Genomic DNA, 14,014 nt, shown 5'->3' on the forward strand with positions numbered 1-14,014 from the left:
ATAGATAGATGGGGCTTGAAGAACTATTAGGTTATCTTTGCCCATTAGATCGAGAGAGACAAAGATACCTAGTCTAATTTCATTTATTAGCTAGGATAGTGAGAGGGCACGGCCTCAATCGCACAGGGTGCAACCACTGCATGATGGGGTTGTTATATGTGCTGGAGTTCATGCATTCGGTCCCCCTCTTGGGGTTAGATGACGAGATATTTTGAGTTAGTACACCATGGATGGGGTTGGACTCATGGATATGGACATAGTCCGGAGCGAAGCTTGGTGGGAGCTCCCAGACATCGAGGGTAATAGAGGCCCAGATTGGCATTGGGATTTAGGCAGGGCTTCCTGTACGATATCAAACATACAAGATGGTTGTAGTATTCCTAATGGAAAATTTGTAGTGATAACAAAGGCAAGTAATAACATTAACAATAAAATTTTATTTCACTAAGGAACATATTAACATAAATTTCTCATCAATATCCAAATCGACTCTTTTTTCATTAATAAGTAAACTGGAGTGCAATAAAAGTTGGATGACGTGCACCTGGGCTTGCACAAGGCAAGCTAAGATCCTCATGTGATCAATAAAAAGTGCTCAACTATTGTGAATTTGTTGCTCCCAGAAAACTACTTTGTCCCCTCAAAACTACATTGTTCGCTAACTTCAAACTGTAATTTTCCCTCTCCAAACAACCGAGAAATTTCTACAACTTTGGGTATGTTCTACTCTGCAAAAACCTAGAGAAACTGAGACAGGGTTTTCCCTCGTTTTGTCATGCTAAATTCGACCTCTTGAGGATTGGCCAAGTTTTTCTACATTGCTAGTTGAATTGGCCCCTCAATTTGGCCCCTCACAACAGCCTAGGAGATTTCATAAATTTACAATTATGATCCTTGCTAAAAGCCCAGAAAAACCCAAAAAGGGTTTCCCTTGGTTCAAACATTCAAAAATTGACTCTTCAGAGCTTTGCTCTCCTCCAAATACGAATTTTGTTGTTATGACTAATCTTGTCAATCTCTGCACTACTAACTCTAGCAATCCTCCTCAAATGGCCCTCTAAACGATATGTTAGCTACCCAAATCCAAAATCCCCTGGATAATGCTGCCCTAAAAAATCACCCTCCAATGACAGCGTAGTCATGGCTCCTGGTTGTGTCTTATGCTCCAGAAATGTGTATGACCTGCAACTAATGCTTCCTCCGGTCCCGAAGGAAATCCTTCCTAGGGTGGCACTCAAATTCCATGGAAGAAAGGTTGAGCTTCTCTCCTTGGGAAGCTGTTGTGCTAGGCATCACAATGTTGGCTCAGCTGAATAACTAACACAATTTCTATTTTCAAATAAATAAAAGACCCCTATTTCTCCCTCATTCCTTCCTTTTATAATTGTTGGCCATGCATTCCTTTTGGGTCCCTCCACAAATTTGATTTTCCTCAAGGAATTTGAATTCCTTCTTCCCCAAGTGTGTACTTCATGTGGGCCCCATATTCCACTGGAAATTTAATCTTTCCTTTCCCTGATGTTGGTGGCCTCCATCTCTCCAAAAATGAAGTCGGGACTCCCTCCATTGACTTTATCTAAGTTTACATGCCAAAATATTTCCCAACACATAGTTACAAAAATAGAAATTCATCTTAGCAAAATTAATTTAATTGGGGACATTACAGTCCTCCCCACCAAAAATTTCTTTTCCTCAAGCAATGCCTGAACAAGCACCTTCTCGATCAGCTGACCCAAACAGTCATTGCACACAATACCGAGGTCCCAAATTTACCACTGATCACTCTATATCCATGTACCATCCTGTTATCACAAAATCTAGTGTCTATGCAGAGCTGCTAATCCCACTAAGGCTGGTAGCTACGTTAGAAACAAAGAAACTAAAACCACTTTTGTTTTCCTTTATGAGAAGTAGATAAGAGGGGAAAGAAGGAGACCAACCTCTATCTTGAACTTGGTTCCTTTCTTGATTCCTCTCCCTTTTGATAGATATTTGCCACTCGCTTCCTCGTCTACCTAGCTTCAAAGAGCACATGTAGGATCAAAGCAACATAACACTATCCAAGAACATAGATCTACTATCATAAATAATATAGGACCTGATATATATTGACCACACAAATGCATATATCATCAATCATACAAGAATGTGGAGGAAAATTTGAATAGCTTTACTGATAATCAAGAATAGCAAAGAGGATTACAACCAATTGTTCTAACCCAACATTATCCTCTCAGCAAGAAAGCCCTTCTTCACCTCATGAAAAGCTTAGGTCACCCAACACTATGATGTTACACCAAGAAACCAACAGCACTTCCTTACAAGATACAAAATTCCCGCCTCTGGATCTCTGGGATGAGGGACCCATATATAGATGTTTGCAAGGGGAGTGAGTTAGCTTTTGAGATTTGATTAGTGTCCTCTCTGTGATAGTTCTTGATTCCACTTGGTGATTGATGATCTCTTACTCATCCCTGGGTGAATGCAGAGAGGCAAGTTGTTAGAGTCGGTCTAGTATCCCTCCATTAGAGATCAAAGCTCTTTGCATTTCATGATTAGGTGTCCCATCAGTTTGATCAGCTGCATTTCGTTAGGAATGCCATAACTCTGATGGAATAGTTTTGTGTCATTTATTCCCCTCGTGTTTGGCACTGCTGGTTCAGGTCTGTTTAAGTAAATAAAGTCTTCAAAGGACATTCATCGTCATGTTTTAAATTTCGAGGTTTTAGGTCTAGGGTTGAGTCAATTTTGTCTTGAGAAGTCTTAAAAGACTAGCAGGCCAGAGGGATGTCCTTCATAGATCATCATTTCAATAATTCTCATCATTGTACAACTAAATTTGGACTTTGTTTTCAAAACTCTGTTTTTGAAAAGCACAGGTCACCATCTCGTTTTTGTACAAAATTGTCAAAATTTCAAGTTCTCCAAATGTTGCAACGCAGCCTTGGTCTCCTTTTCCAAAGCATATCAGAGCCATCCCTGCAAAAATTATTAGAAGAAATCATTATTTCAACCAATTTTTCTTAAAAAGGGAAACCAGAAATCAGAGCCTATTAATTTGAAAAAGTGTCAACACCCAAACATTACAAAATGGGTTTTGGTCAAGTAAAAATTAAAGGGGAGCCTATATAAAGACATTCCACTTCATAAACAACCCATTCACCTCTCAAGAGCAAAGTGCATCCCTGCTAAGGCGATTTTACAAGTTATTGAGCAAATCGGGCAGTTCCAGGGGCGCGCTACGCATCAGCTGAGGTGCGCTACGCACCCAGGGCGCGCTACGCATCAGCACGATTTTTCCTGTGTTAATTTGTTCGTGCGCTATGCACTAGAGGCGCGCTACGCATTGGGCAAGGCGCGCTACGCGTTGGGTTTTCCGCCTAGAAACTTGCCAGCAAGAATTCAAATCCTTTCTTAACTCAAGCAAACTACAGGTAGGCTTCATTTCCATGGCTGGTTTTGGTTTTGTAAGATTAATGTGAAAGAATTATGATAAGTATGCCATGAAAATTAAATGTAAAAACCCTAAGTTGCTGTGTGGATTTAAAGGCCTAGTTTGCTAGGGTTTCAAAGTTATATGCTGCCCAAGGTTTTCCCATTTTAGTGCTTCTTTTTCCCCCCATATTCACCAGCATTTCCCTTAAAATTCCCCATAAAATTCTACACTATCCCTCCACAAAATCCCAAACCCTACTTTACCCCAAACCCTACAATATCATAATTTCTATGCCCTTTCCCTTCCCTAAATTCCTTGTTTATTTTCATTGCCCCTAATTCCCTCATGTTTCCCTTTCCCTAACAATTCCCTTGTATTTATGTCCCCTTGGTAACACCATTTTGAAACAGGAAAAAGTCAAACAACAGTCAATTGTGTGCACAGTCAGCATATACATTTCAGCCGTCTTGTCCTCAAAACTATGTCAGAAAACGAATCAGCTTATGAGCAGAGTTATGACAGTGATTCAACACCAGAAATAGAGGTGCCAAGGAGGTATCACAAGGGTGGCAAGGTGGTCGGCATGTCAGGGAGGAGCCCACTTCATTGGCTCATTTGCAAGCCTGTCCACTTGCAATGAACTGTTTTTAGTACCAATCATGTTTTGAATATTGTGAGTGGATATCACAAATCCAACATCACCGAGAACTAGTTCGCTTATTTGTCCTACATTTGCAGAATGGTCATGTAAACCTTGCTTGAGTGGATTTCACCTTGTCACCTGAGATTATTGCTCAGGCCACCGGCATACCAAATGTAGGGGAGGAGTGGAATAAGCGCGAGCAGTTAGACAGATTTCACTATCAGCCATATATCAAACCCGGGTGTATGAGGCACTTAACTGCTGTTTTTCCTTTCACATTCCTTATGGATGAATATGCACCGTTGATGAGGGTTATTATTCGGTATTTCACTTGTGAGGGCATATTTTCACGTCTATATTCGTACCATATCCGTTTGTTGATGCATTTCACAAGGGTATGAATGACGAACATTCCATTTTTCATGTGTCGCAAGATAGAGAGGATGGTGCCTATAGTACAAAGGAAGAGCCCAGCACAGCAGCATAAGAGCATCTATCATTATGAACTGATTAAGATCATAGTGATGCATCAGTTAGCACATCAGGATATTGCTTGGGAGGAGTTCATTTCTCACGACCTTTTCACGTTGCCACAACCACCTCCCGAGATTGTCCATGATGAGGGAGGGCCTTCACATCAGTTTGACATTCCTGAGCCCGAGCATGTTAGCGCTCCTTCATATGTTACATATCAGAGAGGCCACGGGGCCTTATTTGCATCTGCACAGCGAGTATTATCTCCACATCAGGTGGAAAGGGTCTCGCCTTCTGCAGCACAGGTACAGGTACAGGTACAGGACAAAGGCAAGCAACCCATATTTGATGAGGGACCTTCAGGAGATCCGGACACAGATATTATTGATCTTGATATCAGTTCTCCTAGCTCGGAGCTAAAGGAGATCATTCAGCAATAAAAGGCTGAGAATCGCTTGTTACAACAGAAGTTGGAAATGGCCAATTGGACAATCAACTACTTGGAGCAGCACAACAAGCAGCTAGAAGATGAACACACTCTTTATGAGTTGCGGCGAATCCGAGAAGACCAAAACTTGGCCTGCAAGAGACCCGGTGATTTGACACCTATTGAGCGAGAGTCTATGCTCATCCGAGTGAACACACATTTAGAGAAATTGTTAGCCAAGTCAAACAGAGACAAAGATATGCTCCGCCATATGAAGAATCATTACTGGGCCCGCATGCATGTTTGCAAAGCGAGAATGAAGGTTCTTAAAGGGCGATTGAGCAAGGCATTAAAACGGCGAAAAAGGCCCATCCACTCCAAATTTTGGCCGAAGCCTCCTTGAAGGAGCATGGTACTTGATGATACACCCCCAGCTCAAATTTCAAGAAATTTGGAGAAGTTTTTGTCAATTTTGAACATAGTGGCGACCATACTGGGGAAGATGGTTTGTTGTTGATGTGATAATCGGCTTGTAGATTGTATTGCGCCAATACATGAAATCAAGTTGCAGATCTGATGCTGATGGTGGACAGCAATCAGACACATATGCAGGCTGAAGCATTCAACTAGTGACTCCAACTCGATCCAGACATTCCAGTGCTTGCTGATCCATTCATGCAATGGTAGGGTATGTGGCAAACCCTGCACTTTGTGAAGCTGTAAAAGAGGTTAGAAATCAGTTAGCAGATTCTGAAATTAATGAAGAATTTTTTAGTGCCTTGCTTCATTGGTTGAAATCTCCAAAGTTCCCTTTTGAAACTAAAACTAGATTTTGTGAGTTAGTTGTTGAAAGAGTTGAGAAAGGGATTCAATGTTTAGATGAGAAGATCCAATAATATGATTTCCAAGACCCTAAAAAGTTCTTGGAAATCCTTCCTCCTTCGAAACAAGAAATAATAGAATTGCCTACAGATGTTTGCATTGACAGTGTGCAGCTGGAGGTATGTATTGCAGAGTTGGGGCAGCCGACAGAGTCTGGCTTTCGCGATCCAATTGCAATGTACATGGAAATGTTTTTCAGTTTGATTGATAGATCAGGCTGTATTCTACGTGACCAGGCTCATTACGTGCATGAAGGGCTGCCAGCAATTACATCTGTTTCCTGGTGGAAGCATTCTCAATCGGCATCATTCTCAGATTTACTTGAATGGTTGATCTGGCATTTCAGTATTACCTGACCTATTATTTTTCCAGCAAAGTAGGGTAGATTTTTTAAATAAATAAGCAGCCAAAGGGCAACATCTTATTCCAGTTTCATTGCAGCTTTAGTTTGAAGTTAGTTAAGCTAGTTTTTCGGTCACTTCAGTCTTGAGATCGAATCAGTTTGAGTTCAGTTTCAGTTTGAAAATTGAGTCAAGAGTTGTGTCGATATGTTAAAATAATGACTCCATTTCCCAATGGATGAAAGCACTGGTCTGCTCTCCCAGAGATCTGTTTTTCTTGGCATCTCCAAGGAGCTACCATCCCCATTGGAGCTAATGTTAGAGTCGGTATAGTATCCCTCCATCAGAGATCAAAGCTCTTTGCATTTCATGATTACGTGTCCCATCAGTTTGATTAGTTGCATTTCGTTAGGCATTCCATAACTCTGATGGAATAGTTTTGTGTCATTTATTCCCCTCATGTTTGGCACTGCTGGTTTAGGTCTGTTTAAGTAAATAAAGTCTTCAAAGGTCATTCATCGTCATGTTTTAAATTTCGAGGTTTTAGGTCTAGGGTTGAGTCAATTTTGTCTTGAGAAGTCTTAAAATACCAGCAGGCCAGAGGGATGTCCTTCATAGATCACCATTTCAATAATTCTCATCATTGTACAGCTAAATTTGGACTTTGTTTTCAAAACTCTGTTTTTGAAAAACACAGGTCACCATCTCGTTTTTGTACAAAATTGTCAAAATTTCAAGTTCTCCAAATGTTGCAACGCAGCCTTGGTCTCCTTTGCCAAAGCATATCAGAGCCATCCCTGCAAAAATTATCAGAAGAAATCATTATTTCAACAAATTTTTCTTAAAAAGGGAAACCAAAAATCAGAGCCTATTAATTTGAATAAATGTCAACACCCAAACATTACAAAATGGGTTTTGGTCAAGTAAAAATTAAAGGGGAGCCTATATAAAGACATTCCTCTTCATAAACAACCCATTCACCTCTCAAAAGCAAAGTGCATCCCTGCTAAGGCGATTTTACAAGTTATTTAGCAAATCGGGCAGTTCCAGGGGCGCGCTACGCATCTTCTGAGGCGCGCTACGCATCAGCACGATTTTTCCTGTGTTAATTTGTTCGTGCGCTACGCACCAGAGATGCGCTACGCATTGGGCAAGGCGCGCTACGCGTTGGGTTTTTTGCCCAGAAACTTGCCAGCAAGCATTCAAATCCTTTCTTAACTCAAGCAAACTACAGGTAGGCATCATTTCCATGGCTGGTTTTGGTTTTGTAAGATTAATGTGAAAGAATTATGATAAGTATGCCATGAAATTTAAATGTAAAAACCCTAAGTTGTTGTGTGGATTTAAAGGCCTAGTTTGCTAGGGTTTCAAAGTTATATGCTGCACAAGGTTTTCCAATTTTAGTGCTTCTTTTTCCCCCCATATTCACCAACATTTCCCTTAAAATTCCCAATAAAATTCTACACTATCCCTCCACAAAATCCCAAACCCTACTTTACCCCAAACCCTACAATATCATAATTTCTAATGCCCTTTCCCTTCCCTAAATTCCTTGTTTATTTTCATTGCCCCTAATTCCCTCATGTTTCCCTTTCCCTAACAATTCCCTTGTATTTATGTCCCCTTGGTAACAGCATTTTGAAACAGGAAAAATTCAAACAACAATCAATTATGTGCACAGTCAGCATATACCTTTCAGACATCTTGTCCTCAAAACTATGTGAGAAACCGAATCAGCTTATGAGCAGAGTTATGACAGTGATTCAACAGCAGAAATAGAGGTGCCAAGGAGGTATCACAAGGGTGGCAAAGGTGGTCGGCATGTCAGGGAGGAGCCCACTTCTTTGGCTCATTTGCAAGCTTGTCCACTTGCAATGAACTATTTTCAGTACCAATCATGTATTGAATATTGTGAGCGGATCTCACAAATCCAACATCACCGAGAACTAGTTCGCTTATTTGTCCTACATTTGCATAATGGTCATGTAAACCTTGCTAGAGTGGATTTCACCTTGTCACCTGAGATTATTGCTCAGGCCACCAGGATACCAAATGTAGGGGAGGAGTGGAATAAGCGCGAGCAGTTAGACAGATTTCACTATCGGCCATATATCAAACCCGGGTGTATGAGGCACTTAACTGATGTTTTTCCTTTCACATTCCTAAGGGATGAATATGCACCGTTGATGAGGCTTATTATTCGGTATTTCACTTGTGAGGGCAGATTTTCACGTCTGTATTCGTACCATATCCGTCTGTTGATGCATTTCACAAGGGTACGAATGATGAACATTCCATTTTTCATGTGTCGCAACATAGAGAGGATGGTGCCTATAGTACAAAGGAAGAGCCCAACACAGCGGCATGAGAGCATCTATCATTATGTACTGATTAAGATCATAATGATGCATCAGTTGGCACAACAGGGTATTTCTTGGGAGGAGTTCATTTCTCGCGACTTTTTCACGGTGCCACAGCCACCTTCCGAGATTGTCCATGATGAGGGAGGGCCTTCACATCAGTTTGACATTCCTAAGCCTGAGCATGTTAGCGCTCCTTCATATGTTACATATTAGAGAGGCCACAGGGCCTTATTTGCATCTGCACAGTGAGTATTATCTCCACATCAAGTGGAAAGGGTCTCGCCTTCTGCAGCACAGGTACAGGTACAGGTATAGGATAGAGGCAAGCAACCCATATTTGATTAGGGACCTTCAGCAGATCCGGACACGGATATTATTGATCTTGATATCATTTCTCCTAGCTCGGAGCTAAAGGAGATCATTCAGCAATAAAAGGCTGAGAATTGCTTGTTGCAACAGAAGTTGGAAATGGCCAATTGGAAATTCAAATACTTTGAGCAGCGCAACAAGTAGCTAGAAGATGAACACACTCTTTATGAGTTGCGGCGAATCCGAGAAGACCGAAACTTGGCCCGTAAGAGACCCGATGATTTGACACCTATTGAGCGAGAGTCTATGCTCATCCAGGTGAACACACATTTAGAGAAATTGTTAGCCAAGGCAAACAGAGACAAAGATATGCTCCGCCATATGAAGAATCATTACTGGGCCCGCATGCATGTTTGCAAAGCGAGAATGAAGGTTCTTAAAGGGCGATTGAGCAAGGCATTAAAACAGTGAAAAAGGCCCGATCCACTCCAAATTTTGGCCGAAGCCTCCTTGAAGGAGCATGGTACTTGATGATACACCCCTAGCTCAAAATTCAGAAAATTTGGAGAACTTTTGGTCAATTTTGAAATTTTTGTGTTAAAAACAGGTTTTTGCCCTCAACGCGTAATGCGTCGCGCGCTACCCTGAAGATGGGGAGGTCCAATTCGTAAAAGGTCTGCATTTTTGGATTTTTCATGATGCAATACACCTTCTCAGCCACTGCCAAGACATTTCATCGAGTTTTGGGCCCTCAAAAGGTCAAAAAAACATGCAAAAAATGACCTTACTGTCCCTTTTTGGACACACAAGGAGCAGTCTTGGGCGAATTCATTTTTGGAGGGGCAAATAGGCACCAAATTGAAAATTTCTACCTGGGTTGGAAAGTAGACATCCAGACCTTTCCAACAAGCCCACCTGAGCTCAATTTGGATGCCGGTAAGTGCCCCAAAGGTGATCTGAAAGGCGCGCTACGCGTAGGGTTTTGGCGCGCTACGCATCAGGGTATTTTCTAAGTTTTTCATCTTCAGCACAGGAAAACGCAGCTATTCGACCAGTTTTGACTTTTGATGGTATTTTTCACCCTCTTTGATGTAATTAATGTATTTTCATGTTGACATGACACTTATTTACCTATTCTATAAGATTCATTCATAAAATAGCAAAAAATTAATGAATGAATTGGTTTCCTAGCTTATAGAGGCAAGTTGTTTTGATTGCCTAGATTGTAGTGCTTTGTTTAGAATTGGTTGAAACAGCTCCTAGGATGATGAGCTAGACCCCTAAAGGCAAAAAAATGTGTTAGCTTGCCTATATTATGTATCTTCTTAGTCATTTTCATGGTTGGACTCTTGAGGGATAAGATTAGACTGTATTACACATTGTATCTCTGCAATTTTGGCAAAGGAAAGACCAGGGTTTTGCAGCACTATTTGGGATTCCTGTGGTTATTTGTGTTGATGGTGTGTTTCTCTCATGTACTTGTAAGTTTTTTATGTGTATCGTTTTCCTACTATTCTCTTCTGCAAATTAAACAAATGAAGTTTTGAGGTAGAATTCATAATCTTGTATGCTTTGCCTTTAAGTTTGTTTAATATCTATGTTTTCATCTGTTTAAGGAGAACTCCTGAAAGTTTCTCGCTCTCCTTAGCTCCTCACCAGTCATATCTATCCATTCAATTCCTTTAGAGACATCAGGAAAATTGCCTACCTTGCCCCAAAAAGACCTCTACAGAAATTGTGTCTCATCCCTGAGCCCAAATTGCCTTTCCCATTGTTTTCAACAAAACCCTAAAAACAACCAAATCAAAACCTCTGCACTTAATACCTAGCCTAAAATCAATTGCAATTTTAGTCATCTCGAGCCTCAATGATTACTTTTTACCGAGATTGATCGGAGAGAGCCCTCTCCTGTCCTCGTAGGGCTAGCTACGAGGCTGAGCGTGGTTTGATGTGGCCTCGAGTTTTGCCTTCCTCAGCCTGAGGCAAATTCGAATTCTAACACAAGTGTCACAGGAGAAGTTTCTGGAAGATTCCATGATCCTCCACCTTGCATATTGACCCTGCCATTTGTCCACTCTTGCCCATCGTACCCCTTAGAAGGGATTTTTAGTATGCATCGCACCTCCCGTGTGTATTTAGGTGGGATGCAATGCACTTTGACGATGGAGCAGGTGGGATGGTCCATTTTTGACTAGTTCTGAGTAGTTTTTCATGGAGAACTTTTGGGAGAAGATGTAATCAGTTGACCTTGTCCTTTTAGAGGTTGGGACAACACTTTTAGGGACTTAAGAGCCCTTGGTTTATGGACATTTATGATTGGGGTTGCAGTGCCCAAAAATATCTATAACAGTTGCCCCCTAAAGCATGAGGTCGTTAATATGTTGATGTCGGGTGAAATGCTTTATCATGAGGATCTGAAGTTTTTTCGAGCTAGAAGGTGACCTGTAATAAGATATAATACAATACATTATCTTCATAACATTTTCATGATCTAGCTGAGGCGGGCATTCCCATGCTCAGCTTTATAAATTCATTTTCTTGTACATAAGACAGACAATCGTCTGAGTGCAGATTGATGATTTTGGTAGAGCCATCATCCCTTGGATTGGATGATTATCTGTGTAGTAATGATGTACATTTTATGTCTTTATTTTCCTGAAAATATATCCCAGCCCGGATGGATGAAACTAGATCCGGGGTCTTCAATCTTGTTCGAGCTTCACTCAAAGTACAAGTCGATCCATGTGAGAGATGTTCTGGAGTTGAACATGGAAAGATATTGCCTGATTACTAGCCAATGATGCAAGCTGTTAACATGCGCGAGAGGAATCACCCATAATGATGATGACCCTCAAGGTACTACAGTACAATTCACGTGGTGTGAATAAGGGACTTGGCGTCGAACACCACGCAAAGTCTTTTGGTCGAAGGCCATTGATGTAAACCTGTCGGCGGAAGTGAGAAACTTGCCATTGAGGCATGCAAGCTTCAAAGTACTAAAAGGGTTGTTCCTAGATCAACTTCTTGGATAATGAGCTGATGTCAACACGAAGCGATCCGTCATAGGAGGGCCTTATTGAATCCCACATCAATGACACAGAATGGAGCAAATTATTTTAATGGAGGTGAAAACGATCTGGTGATATAAGGTTCAGAGTGGCGGTCATGAAAGAATGGAGCGTAAATGTATTGCAGTGGATGAGACACAGGTGAATTCTCTGAGCGACTTCTCTTGAACATATCGGCGACACTGACATGATGGATTGGTAGCGTTAACCCCAAATATGGATGGTGTGATGGAACCATGGTGATATGACCAGTGAACCGAATAACCCAACCCGACTCGGATGCGGAGTGAAAGTGTCATGTTCAAGAGCGACTTGCTACCAATAAAGTTTCTTCAAGTTTTCTTCCCAATTTTTCCCCAGTCATTGCTGACCAATACCTCTTTATTTTTGTCAAGCTTGAGGAAGATAACATATGCTTGTTCTATAATTTTCCCTTTGGGCAAACCCATCGCTATGTTTTAACGAGCCTAGAGATAGTGAAACTCGTTCTTGTCTGTATGGACAAGTTTGTCACTATTCGGTTTTAACGAGTTTAACGACAAGGATAACTCGGTCCTTTTCAATTTTAGAGAGTCTGAAAAAGGGACGTAAAGAAAACTAAAATAATCATTTTTCGTCATATAATCCCTTGAGTCCGAAAAAGTATAAAACAATACAAAAGGGATGAATTTTCGGTACTTTTAACAAGCCGAACAAAACAAGCGCTCGATCTTTTTGTGTAATAATCCCTCAAGTCCAAAAATATTAAAATCTAAAGGAGGGATAACACTTCGGGTCACTTTAACGAGCTGGAGAGGCCAATTGCTCGGAAATCTTTTCATGTTTTACGAGTCAGTTGAAAAGAGTTTAAAGGAGACTCGTTTTTTGAGGAACGAGTGATAAGTTTGGGTAGCAGCTAATTCCAGGTAAGGTTTGGAATTTTCCAATCACGACAGTGTCACAAGGATGCCTAACAGGATCACTCTTTGCAGTTGTTCCTCAAAAGGGTAAACAATCAAATGGAGGTGAATGATTGGCCAATACAGAGTGGAGGTGATGATGAGAACACGACCAAGACTTCAAAGGCTGATGATAATACATTCACGATGGTTATTTACCAGAAATTGGTTCATTTTTTAATGAACTTAAACTTTGGGGGAACATTTGCTCATTGCTTATGTTTATTTTTTAACGAGCTTGAATTCCATGTTAAAACTGCTCGATCGAGTCGTATAATAAGGATGTCTCATATAAAATGGCATTTTTTCAAAGCTTTGCCCCGCATCCTTTCTTTATGCAAGTTAGGAAACGACCAATCCTACGAGTTTAAAGGGTTATATGACCTACAAATTTAAAAAAATAAAAGGTCGCTCTTCGCTTGCATGCCAAAAGGTTTGCATGCCCCCACGTATAGTGAAGTAGAGCTTCAAGGTTACCCCTCAATTTTCAGACAAAACATTTGTTTTATTGGGAAAGGCCTACCCTTTAACAGAGGTATCTTATTCCGGTCTAACCCCATTTTCCTAAATGAATGGGTGTGTCAACCAGTCATATATCCTCTACGGAAACCTACCCTATACCCAAGGTTTTCCTGTCGAAACAGGCCAGGGTGCATGCCCCCTAGGTTTCAGTCATATCCTCTGAATCACTCGCGCTCATCAAGAGGACAGACTGGGAATTGATGAGACATTCCTTGCATGAAAATACCATTCAGGGACAGTATATGACTATTTGTTATGTGTGAACTTGGGAATGAAAGCTGGTATACGAGCTTGACCACTCTTCCTTCATGCGGAAAACACATTACTCTAAAGAGTGAGGAGACAATGGCTCCCATGCAATAAATATAGTCATGTCCAAGGAGTAGATTATAATCCAGGGGTCCTTGGACTACCATTACGTTCATGTGAATGGTTTTCCTTCTCAATTTTATCGGCACATTGGGAAGGATCCCTAACGGTTGATTGGTTCCTTTGTCAAAGCCTGTTATATTTCTCATTTCAGGTAAAAGCGATGGTGAACCAAGCGCTTTCCAAGCAGTTGAGGAAAGGATACTCACAGAAGCCCCTTCATCTATGATGGTACCGACCAT

This window comes from Pinus tabuliformis, chromosome 2_1 (assembly GCF_031772625.1).
Source record: "Pinus tabuliformis cultivar Carrire ecotype Pingquan chromosome 2_1, CPIR1, whole genome shotgun sequence".
Lineage (NCBI taxonomy): Eukaryota > Viridiplantae > Streptophyta > Pinopsida > Pinales > Pinaceae > Pinus > Pinus tabuliformis.